Consider the following 12,295-nt stretch of genomic DNA (forward strand, 5'->3'; position numbering starts at 1 on the left):
ATCCAATGTATAAAAAAAATCAGACCGAATCGAGCCAGTCGGTCATAAATGAGATTTAATGATATTACTTTGTCTTTACACATCTATCGGCTAAATGCAGTCACCATCCATCTCAGCTAGCCTTTCACATTTTTAGGCCTGTTATTTCTTTTAACTAGGTAAGTCAGTTAAGAAAAAAATCCTATTTACAATGACAGCCTAGGAACAGAAGGTTAACTGCCTTGTTCAGATTTTTTACCTTGTCAGCTCATGGATTCAATCCAGCAACCTTTCAGTTACTGGCCCAACACTCTAACCACTAGGCTACCTGCCACCCCTATATAAAATGTGAAGGTAAAGCACTTTAGATGAAGTGTCAAAATTGTGACACTGGCTATATTGTTATGCTTACTTGTGTGTTTGTACTGTATGTACAATAAGGTATCCAATATTCTTAAATCGGACAGGTGTTGGAGTCAGTATCGTTTTACAGAATAACTCATGTTGTACACTTTTTCATCCACTAGATGACAGTAATGTGCTACCACTTTAAAAGAGGTCTAATATGAGAGTTTCCAAACTAATGAAATTCCCAGAATTTGCATTGCAAATGTTGCTTTGATGGATACTATATATGACTGTTTGGGATCCAGACATGTGACAAAAAAAAAACAGTTTGTGTAGAGGGTGTCATGTTAAACGTGGAGAGGCTGTAGCAAACCCAAATCATCCTCTAAAACCTATGCCCTATGCAGTTGTGGAGCTCTGAGATGACTTGACAGCACAGGATGTTGGTGGCACCTTCATTAAGGAGGACAAGCTCATGGTAATGGCTGGAGTCCTCTATCTCTATGGTCAGGATCACTTTTCGAATCACCACCTACGCCATATACGCTTGTGGAGATCTGAGAGGATTTGATTGGTATAAGCATTATCATATAGCTTTGGGGTGGCAGGTAGCCTGTTGGTTAGAGTGTTTGGCTAGTAACCAAAAGGTTGTTGGATCAAATCACAGTGCTGACACTGTCAACATTTGTTGTTCTTCCCCTGAACAAGGCATTTAACCCACTGTTTTCCAGGTAGGCTGTAATTGTAAATAAGATTTTGTTCTTAATTGACTTGCCTAGTTAAATAAAGGTTACATAACTTCAACCTATGGTGGAAAGGTGGAGCTATTACCAGATTAATTACACCTGTCAAATCATCTCTGAAAGTGCATAGGTTTTAGGGGATAATTTTGGATTGGGCCAGTCTCACTTCTGCCTTGACCCCCTCTATGCTCACTGATTGTTTGTTGTTGGGCTGAACCTTTTTTATTAACTGCTGTTAGCTGTTGTCATCAATAACACTGTTTTCTTATGTTTTTTAAACAAAGTAAAAATGGTGATACAACAGTCTGACTGCCTCTATTTTTAATGCAGTGTGTTTGTTTAATACATTTGTCATCTGTAATTTCAAGGTTCTACGTTCAAGTCTCAAATAGACTCCAGTGTTAACACCTGCTCGTTACTGCCACCCAGGGGACTTTAAACGCTACTACATGCAATTGAAACTTAATTAAATAGGTATTTCCTGAAATGTTAATAAGAATGCCAAAAATATTTGTTTATATCCATGAAATCACATTTCTTTGGTTGTCAATACTGATGAGTTAAGGTCTGCATAGGCGAGGGCATGTGTAACACTATAACTTTAGTCCGTCCCCTCGCCCCAACCCGGGCGCGAACCAGGGACCCTCTACACCAGGGGTGTCAAACTCATTCCACGGAGGGCCTTGTGTCTGCAGGTTTTTGGTCTTTCCTTTCAATAAAGCCCTAGACAACCAGGTGTGGGGAGTTCCTAACTAATTAGTGATGTTAATTCATCAATCAAGTATAAGGGAGGAGCGAAAACCCGCAGACACTCGGCCCCCCGTGGAATGAGTTTGACACCTGTGCTCTACACACATCAACAACAGTCACCCACGAAGCATCGTTACCCATCGCTCCACAAAAGCCACGGCCCTTGTAGTGCAAGGGGAACCCCTACTTCAAGGGCTCAAAGCGAGTGACGTCCCCGATTGAAACGCTATTAGCGTGCACCACCGCTAACTAGCTAGCCATTTCACATCGGTTACACATGAACAAATATTTTTTTTAATAATTTTGTGTGTGAGGAGTCTGAATCAGACTGAACGCTCCAACTGACCCGTATCATAAAATGTAATAAATAGACACAATTCAATATTAAGACAATTGTGTCATCACTACAATTACTTATTGCATGTGACTTTTCCTATAATGGGAAGTTGATCAGGGGTCCGGTCCTCAGTGCTGAAAAAGCAGCTGCATCTGCTGACTACAGATGGACCAGATGGACATTTAAAAAAAAAAAAAAAAAAAAGACTGATCTTGTAGATTATTTAGGCACGTTTTAGGGTTAGGAAAGTATGTATAAATCATTAAAGAAAAGGGTTTGGAGAGCCTTTACGCACTTAATAGTGTATATTTAGGAATAAAAAATGCATGGGTTTGATTCATCCTGAAAGATGTCATATTTAAATTCAATCCATGAAATATTGGAATGTTGAAAAAAAGTGTACAATAGGTGTTGAACAATAATCCTATAAATCTACCCTAATTCTCACTAATCATGGAAGTGTATGACAACGGTCCAGTTGTGGTGAACTGTGCGCCAGCCTCCAGGTTGGTGGTCGGAGTTCTATGATGATTCAAATAGGCTAAATAGGTCCTAAATGATTGCACATTATATGATCCACTAATGCTAGCGACCCTCAGGAACAATTTACAAGAATGTGACATAGGAAAGAATGGGGAATGGAATAGAAGGATGCAAAAGTAAATCTATGCGGGTATTACTGACGGTACCTCCCGATAGTGGCTAATATTTAACTATATAGAAATTGTAAAATAAAATGGAGAAAAGCCTGGGCATATAATCAAAACATTCTAAAGCGCATAAACTCGGCAGGTTTAGCCCTACAGAAGCCAAATTTCATCCACACAAATTATGAGGGCACACAATTAGAATCCTGAATAATGGCACATCTATTTTATATCCCATTTCACTGTGGAAAAGGGTCCGCAATACATGTCATGTTGATATGATTTTCAGTATGCTTCCATATGGCTGGTTTCATGTTCGGCTCGAGGGAAAATCATTTAAAACAATTGCTATGTGGATTTGCAATCTCCTTCTCCAACGGATTACTTATCTATCTAGTGCTTATCAATAGATGTTCTCAAATTTTAAATTACAGTGCATGGAGAATGGTGTTATTTCTAATGAAGTAGATGAATTTCCACTCGGAACCGGTAGGTTTGCTCGACCTTATTTTTCATTTGACCTTTATTTAACTAGGCAAGTCAGTTAAAAACAAAATCTTATTTACAATGATAGCCTACCCAGTCCAAACCCTAACCCGGATGACGCTGGGCCAATTGTGCGCCGTCCTATCCATGCTTTCCTCGCGAGTAAATAGGGAATTAAGTTAAAGTCAGAATACGGTTTATCTGTGGATATATTTATTCGCTCCACCTCAAATGAACAGTTGGTGGAGAGCATGCTAATATCATGCTTAAAAATTCAAAGTCAGAATACATATAGAGAGGAAAGCGCATGAAAAGGGAATAATGTTCCGTTTACGCACGCTCAACTTGGGTCGGAATCTGGGCCTCTGTGAATAATACTGACTTATATCTTCCCTGAATTGTATGTCTTTGTAAGTGGGGGCGGGGCGGGGCGAGGAGTGTACTGCAGGTGTGTGTGGTGGCCTGGCTGGTCATTAAAAAAAACAATATATATATATATATATATATATATATATATATATATATATATATATATATATATATATATATATATATATATACAGTACCAGTCAAAGGTTTGGACACACCTACTCATTCAAGGGTTTTTCTTTATTTTACTATCTTTTACATTGTATAATAGTGAAGACATCAAAACGATGAAATAACACATATGGAATCATGTAGTAACCAAAATATATTTTATATTTGAGATTCTTTAAAGTAGCCACCCTTTGCCTTGGTGACAGCGTTGCACACTCTTGGCATTCTCTCAACCAGCTTCATGAGGTAGTCACCTGGAATGCATTTCAATTTACAGGTGTACCTTGTTAATTTGTGGAAATGTTTTCCTTCTTAATGCATCTGAGCCAATCAGTTGTGTTGTGACAAGGAGGGGTGGTATACAGAAGATAGCCCTATTTGGTAAAATACCAAATCCATATTATGGCAAGAACAGCTCAAATAAGCAAAGAGAAAAGACAGTCCATCATTACTGTAAGACATGAAGGTCAGTCAATCTGGAAAATTTCAAGAACTTTGAAAGTTTCTTCAAGTACAGTTGCTAAAAACCATCAAGTGCTATGATGAAACTGGCTCTCATGAGGACCGCCACAGGAAAGAAAGACCCAGAGTTACCTCTGCTGCAGAGGATATGTTCATTACCAGCCTCAGAAATCGCAGCCCAAATAAATGTTTCACGGAGTTCAAGTAACAGACACATCTCAACATAAACTGTTAAGAGGAGACTGTGGGAATCAGGCCTTCATGGTCGAATTGCTGCAAAGAAACCACTACTAAAGGACACCAATATGAAAAAGAGACTTGCTTGGGCCAAGAAACACGAGCAATGGACATTAGACTGATGGAAATCTGTCCTTTGGTCTGATGAGTCCAAATTTGAGATTTTTGGTTCCAACCAAGGGCTTCGTTAAGGGGGAAATATGAATGATTCATGGGGCCCTAGCCTGGTAGGGGCCCCTAAATGTTTAAATAATCATTTGTTTATCATTTAAAAAACGTTAGGAAAAAAATTGGTAATGAAAATTCAAACGTATAACCATAATCAGATCAGGCATCTCTACCCAACCATCCCGTTTGTACACCTCCCCCCTCCCCCATAATGCACACGGTTTGGTCCATTCTCCGCGAGGAGAAAATAAACACTGCTGATCTGACAGTTTCTCCGCATATAGCCTAAGCATTCACGAGAGAGAACCATTATGCCCCCCTCAAAAACGAAATCGGGTTTCCAGAAAAGGAAAGAAACAAAACAGAGACAGATACAGCAAAATTCAGGGAATAAATTACTCACTATGTTTTTTCCCAGGAAAAAAAACGAGGAGAAGGATTTGAGTCGTAAGTCAGTGCAGACGGCCTGCCTGTCACGCCCTGGCCTTAGTATTCTTTGTTTCATTTATTATTTTAGTTAGGTCAGGGTGTGACATGGGGAAGGTATGTGTTTTTTGTATTGTCTAGGGTGGTTGTATGGTTTAGGGGGTTAAGTAGAGTAGATGGGTTAGTGTTCAGTGTAGGTGTCTAGGAAAGTCTATGGTTGCCTGAATTGGTTCTCAATCAGAGACAGCTGGTTATTGTTGTCTCTGATTGGGAGCCATATTTAAGGCAGCCATAGGCTTTAGCTGTTTGTGGGTAATTGTCTATGTTGGACGTTTGTTGCCTGTCTGTGCACTTACGTTATTTAGCTTCACGGTCGTTTGTGTATAGTGGTCGTTTCGTGTTTCGTCATCTTTAATAAAAGAAGATGTATTTCTCACACGCTGCGCCTTGGTCCTCTCTCTCTCTCCCATAGACGGTCGTGACACTGCCGAACTGAGAAGCCTAGCTAGCCAATATAGCTAGCTTGATAGCTTGCTTGATAGTTTGATAGCTTGCTTGATAGCTTGCTTGATAGCTTGCTTGATAGCTTGCTTGATAGCTAGCTTGATAGCTAGCTTGATAGCTTGCTAGCTACAGGTAGCTGCCTACCGTGGGGTCAGTCGGCTTGGTCAGAGCAGTAATTATTAACATGATGATGATGAGCTACCACTACAAACTATGGCTAGCTAATGAACTATTATTTAGATCATTATAACTGTATTCCCCAATATTTGCGTGATATTTATTAGCTAGCTAACGTTAGACCAAAATTAAAACCTAACATGAAGCCTACCTATCCATACTGTAGATGCTGCTGCTACTACTACTACTACTGCTGTAGACAAACATCCCAACGTGTCTACTACATGAAGATGAAACAGCAGACCTTGGAGGTGAGGCGATGTTTTGTTGCAGCAGTAGCATAACTAGACCATTTTTAAATTGTAAAGTTAGGCACATGATGACTTAGACACACTTAAATACATATTATATTTGATATGTATACTATTAAGACTTTTTTTTCAATTGTAGATTTTTAGTATGGTAACCTTTGTAGGAGCGAACATCAAATCTAAAAGTCCCTTTGTTTACTCACCTCCTAGTGCCTAGAGAGCCCCAGATAGGCAGAATCTCAGCAGAAAGCTGTCAGAAGAGGGAGGAGGAAGAGAAGTTAGAGTAGCAGCAGTGCCAGTGAAGGAGTGACAGAAGAGATTGAACAAGCAAGTAATAAGGAAAAAGAAGAGCATGGACAGATTTGAAGTGAGGAAGATGAGGTTTTAGATGATCCAGCACTGTGGCCAGAGAAAGTACAAGACCATGAAAGAAAAGCTATTGTTCACAGACTAGCCAACAGGTCTGACGAGGAGACAGAACTGTATAAAATCATTCCCCTAGACTCAGAAGGCAAGCCATTCCCCAGCTATTTACAGTACAGTACAGTAAGTCAGCAAACGAAAGAGAAAAGGTGCAGAGAGACTGGCTTATTTATAGTAAGAGTGTAAGGGCATTATATTGCATTCCATGTGTTTTTTTCTCATGAGCAAAGTGAACCATCACCCAGTTCTCTGAATAGTAAGGATGGCTATAATATATCATCAGTGAAATGGTGGAGAATGTATGACAAACTACCAGAGCATGAGGATGGTGTGTCTCACAAGAACTGTTACTGGAAATGGACAAATCTGCAGCATACCGTAACAACAGCTACAGGGATAGACAGTCAGCTGCAGAAACAAGTCCAGTCAGAAATGTATAAAAACAGAGCACTTCTAGAAAGGATGTTGGATGTGACACTGTACTTAGCATCCAGGAATCTGCCATTCTGGGGGAAATCATTCAATCTTGATGATGTCCATAATGGACATTACCTAGGCTTACTGGAACTGTTGTCAGATTATGACCCGCTATTACGTGAGCACTTACAGAAAGGCAGGGACAAACAGAAAGGAGCACGGCTGACTCATTATCTCAGCCCTGAGAGACAAAACAAGTTCATGGGAATATGTGGTCAAAGGGTTTTGAAAACAATACTTTACGAAAGAGAAGACGCAATCTATTGCTTGGTTATATGTGATGCCACTCCAGACATTTCCCATACTGAGCAAAATGTATTATTGGTGAGATATGTACACAAAGATAAAGTTCAGGGAACAGGTGAATGGGAAATAATTGAATGTTTTCTGGAATTTAAAGACTTTGCTAGAAAGACAGACAGTGAAATTTCTGAAATGATTTTGAGTGCATTGGAAGGGCATGGTATTGACAGCAGATTGTCGTGGCCAAGGCTATGATAATGGTGCAAATATGTCAGGGAAAGGGAAGGGAGTTCAAGCACACATACTGCAAAATAATCCACTGGCCACATACTCACCTTGTGCCTCCCATACTCTTAATCTTCTGGGTGTACGTGCAGCTCAGTCGTGCCCAGAAGTATCAACCTTTTTTGGCTGTGTGAATCGTCTTTACAATCTGTCAAGTGCCAGCCCAAAGCGATGGGCCATTCTCAAGGAAAAGACTGGCTGTTGTCTTAACCGCCTTTCAGACATGCGATGGAGTGAGCATGTTGCTGCGGTCCGACCAGTGGCAACTCATTTATCGTCTGTCATCAAGGCCCTAGAAATGCTTCTTGCTACCTGCAGCCTGACAAACGAAGCCAAATTTGAGGCAAAGGTCTGAAAAGCTACTTCATGGCTTTCAAGGCAATCTTCCTGCTCACTTTCTGGGTAAACGTTTTGCAGTGTATTGAGAATAGAAGCCTAATTCTTCAGTCAGGAAATATTTCTCTGGACACTGAAACAGCTCACATCAAGGCACTATGGGAAGAAATATAAGCTCTGCGTAATCAATGGGATGCTCTTCTGGCAGAAGCCTCTATGGTGGCAAATGAAATGGGTGGTACTACTCAGTTTCACAGTGAACAGAGGAGCCGCCAGAAAAAAAGAAAAAGTTTCCCTGATGAAATTGAAGAGGACATAGAAAATGAACAGAAGTCAGACACTGGATTTCACAACACAGTGTTTTATGTGGCTCTGGATAGTATAATCAGTCATTTGGACATGCGGTTCCACACGATTGCAGCAATATGCGAGTTTTCACCAATACATACATATAGGAAAATGACTGAAAACCAAATTTGTGTATCTTGCCACAAATTGAGAAACAAGTACTCCAAAGATCTCACAGATGAATTTGAAAATGAAGTGCGACATCTAAAGACGATATATGGTGCCACTTTTTCAGATGGTCTTTCTCCTGTAGAGCTCCTAAATGCCATCCACAAGATGCAGCTACAGAGCATTTTTGGAGAGGTGTGCATTGCACTGAGAATCTTCTGTACAATGCCTGTAACAGTTGCTGGAGGTGAACGTGCCTTCAGTAAGCTGAAACTTATAAAGAACTATCTAAGATCTACAACGTGCCTTCAGTAAGCTGAAACTTATAAAGAACTATCTAAGATCTACAATGTGCCAAGACAGGTTGAACAGCCTTGCCATCCTTTCAATTGAAAACCAGTTAGCTAGGAAATTTAACTTTAAAGACATTATAAATGAGTTTGCTCACTAGAAGGCTCGACGCTGGGCTCTTGTGGCAGTGTAACCTCTGAGTTTTCTTTACAGGGAACAAACACAAGGACAAATGCCTTAACCTGTTCTACCCAAGCCTGCCCGGGGATGGGCAAAATACTGTTTCAGAGAATTTTATCTATGGTTTATCTCCTGTTGAACTTACCCAGGAATGCCCACATAATGTCTTGACACTACAGTTGCAGTTTCACAGATGCTTGTTCTCTGTAGGTACCACATTTATGCCTGCAGTACACGTGGTTCAGGAACATTTTTTATTTGGGGTATGTTATTTAGGCGTATATTTAGGAATTATGCGTAGGGCAGAAGAGGGTTAGCCTTGTTTATAAGAATTTGTAATAAATTATTTAATCTGAAACATGGTTCATTGGTAATTTCTTCATTAAAACTGACTACAATACCATATATTAAAAAATAAGTCACCAATTGTGTAGATATTTATAATAAATCATAACAATCTCATGACACAGACAGCTTTTGTTAACATTAGGAACCACAAATGTTTGCAATACTGTTAATATAGGCACAGGATAAAGGTGGAAAGTAGAATCTGCACAATTGTAGTACAGAGCAGCAGAAGCTTATAGTTAGTACATTTAATAACACATTGTTCAGTACATTTAACAACACGTTGTTCAGTACATTTAATAACACATTGTTCAGTACATTTAATAACACATTGTTCAGTACATTTAATAACACATTGTTCAGTACATTTAATAACACATTGTTCAGTACATTTAATAACACCTTGTTCAGTACATTTAATAACACATTGTTCAGTACATTTAATAACACCTTGTTCAGTACATTTAATAACACATTGTTCAGTACATTTAATAACACCTTGTTCAGTACATTTAATAACACATTGTTCAGTACATTTAATAACACATTGTTCAGTACATTTAATAACACCTTGTTCAGTACATTTAATAACACATTGTTCAGTACATTTAATAACAGATATTGTTCAGTACATTTAACAACAGATATTGTTCAGTACGTTATTTTAATCTGAAACATTCTGATTCCTATGTTAGGTGCCCGGTAGTTGTTTTTTTCATGGGGCCTTTGAACTTTGCATGTCACCTGTCAGATGTGACTGGATCACAACCAGTCATATTTAGTATCCATAAAAGCAACATTCGCAATGTGAATTCAGGGAACTTCATTCATTTGGAGATTTGCTCAGTACTTGAAGGGTGATCAGAAAATCTCATATTTGGATGTCTTTGAAAGTGGTAGCACATTACTGCAATCTAGTGGAAGAAACATTTTAAAGCAGGTTATTCTGCAAATACACTCCAATTCAGCCATATTGAGACTTGACGCAGGATTAATAACGGTAACTTAAACCATGTCAGATATAAGAATATTGGATACTTTATTGTACGTACAGTACCAACACATATAAACTCAGCAAAAAAAAAAAAACGTCCCCTCACTGTCAACTGCGTTTATTTTCAGCAAACTTAACATGTGTAAATATTTGTATGAACATAACAAGAATCAACAACTGAGACATAAACTGAACAAGTTCCACAGACATGTGACTAACAGAAATGGAATAATGTGTCCCTGAACAAAGGGGGGGTCAGTATCTGGTGTGGTCACCAGCTGCATTAAGTACAGCAGTGCATCTCCTCCTCATGGACTGCACCAGATTTGCTAGTTCTTGCTGTGAGATGTTTCCCCACTCTTTCACCAAGGCACCTGCAAGTTCCCGGGCATTTCTGGGGGGATTGGCCTAGCCCTGACCCTCCGATCCAACAGGTCCCAGACGTGCTCAATGGGATTGAGATCCGGGCTCTTCGCTGGCCATAGCAGAACACTGACATTCCTGTCTTGCAAGAAATCACGCACAGAACAAGCAGTATGGCTGGTGGCATTGTGATGCTGGAGGGTCATGTCAGGAAAAGCTTGCAGGAAGGGTACCACATGAGGGAGGAGGATGTCTTTCCTGTAACGCACAGCGTAGAGATTGACTGCAATGACAACAAGCTCCGTCCGATGATGCTGTGACACACCACCCCAGACCATGTCGGACCCTCCAACTCCAAGTTGATCCCGCTCCAGAGTACAGGCCTCGGTGTAATGCTCATTCCTTCGACAATAAACGCGAATCCGATCATCACCCCTGGTGAGACCTAACCGCGACTCGTCAGTGAAGAGCACTTTTTTTGCCAGTCCTGTCTGGTCCAGCGACGGTGGGTTTCTGCCCATAGGCGATGTTGTTGCCGATGATGTCTGGTGAGGACCTGCCTTACAACAGGCCTACAAGCCCTCAGTACAGCCTCTCTCAGCCTATTGTGGACAGTCTGAGCACTGATGGAGGGATTGTGTGTTTCTGGTGTAACTTGGGCAGTTGTTGTTGCCATCCTTTACCTGTCCCGCAGGTGTGATGTTCGGATGTACCGATCCTGTGCAGGTGTTGTTACACGTGGTCTGCCACTGTGAGGATGATAAGTTGTCCGTCCTGTCTCCCTGTAGTTCTGTCTTAGGCGTCTCACAGTACGGACATTGCAATTTATTGCCCTGGCCACATCTGCACATCTGCAGTCCTCATGCCTAAGGCACGTTCACGCAGATGAGCAGGGACCCTGGGCATCTTTCTTTTGGTGTTTTTCAGAGTCAGTAGAAAGGCCTCTTTAGTGTCCAGTTTTCATAACTGTGACTTAATTGCCTAACATCTGTAAGCTGTTAGTGTCTTAACGACTGTTCCACAGGTGCATGTTCATGATATGTTTATGGTTCATTGAACAAGCATGGGAAACAGTGTTTAAACCCTTTACAATGAAGATCTGTGAAGTTATTTGGATTTTTACGAATTATCTTTGAAAGACAGAGTCTTGAAAAGGGGAGTTTCTTTTTTTCTGAGTTTATATATGTATATATAAGCGTAATATATAAGCATAATCATAAAGCTTGTCACATTTTTTACACTTCATCCTGAGTGCTTTATCTTAAAATGTTTAAACAGGCCTAAAAACAGGAACTGCTAGCTGAAGTGGATGATGACTGCATTTGTTTGTTTATGTGTAACTCAGTGTTGTTTTTGTCGCACTGATTTGCTTATCTTGGCCAGGTCACAGTTGTAAATGAGAACTTGTTCTCAACTGCCCTACCTGGTTAAATAAAGGTGAAATAAATACAATTTTAATAAAAAATTTGGACAGTAGTGAATAGATATGTCAAGACACAGTAATATCACGAAATTTCATTTTGTCTTAGCTTGTAACTTATTTTACACATTTTATTTTGATATTGTGGAAATTATGATTAATTTACAATTTTGTAAGAGATGATACATTTTTGGTTAAGGCAAATTAAGTCTGACATTTTAAAGTGGAAATTACAAACTTAAGAAGCCCTCGAATACATTACAATTGTCACGTTCCTGACCTGTTTTCTGTTGTTTTGTATGTGTGTGATGGTCAGGGCGTGAGTTTTGGGTGGGCAGTCTATGTTTTCTGTTTCTATGTTGGTTTTGGGTTGCCTGGTATGGGTCTTAATTAGAGGCAGGTGTTTTGCGTTTTCCTCTAATTG

The sequence above is a fragment of the Salvelinus fontinalis genome, chromosome 19 (assembly GCF_029448725.1).
Source record: "Salvelinus fontinalis isolate EN_2023a chromosome 19, ASM2944872v1, whole genome shotgun sequence".
Classification (NCBI taxonomy): domain Eukaryota; kingdom Metazoa; phylum Chordata; class Actinopteri; order Salmoniformes; family Salmonidae; genus Salvelinus; species Salvelinus fontinalis.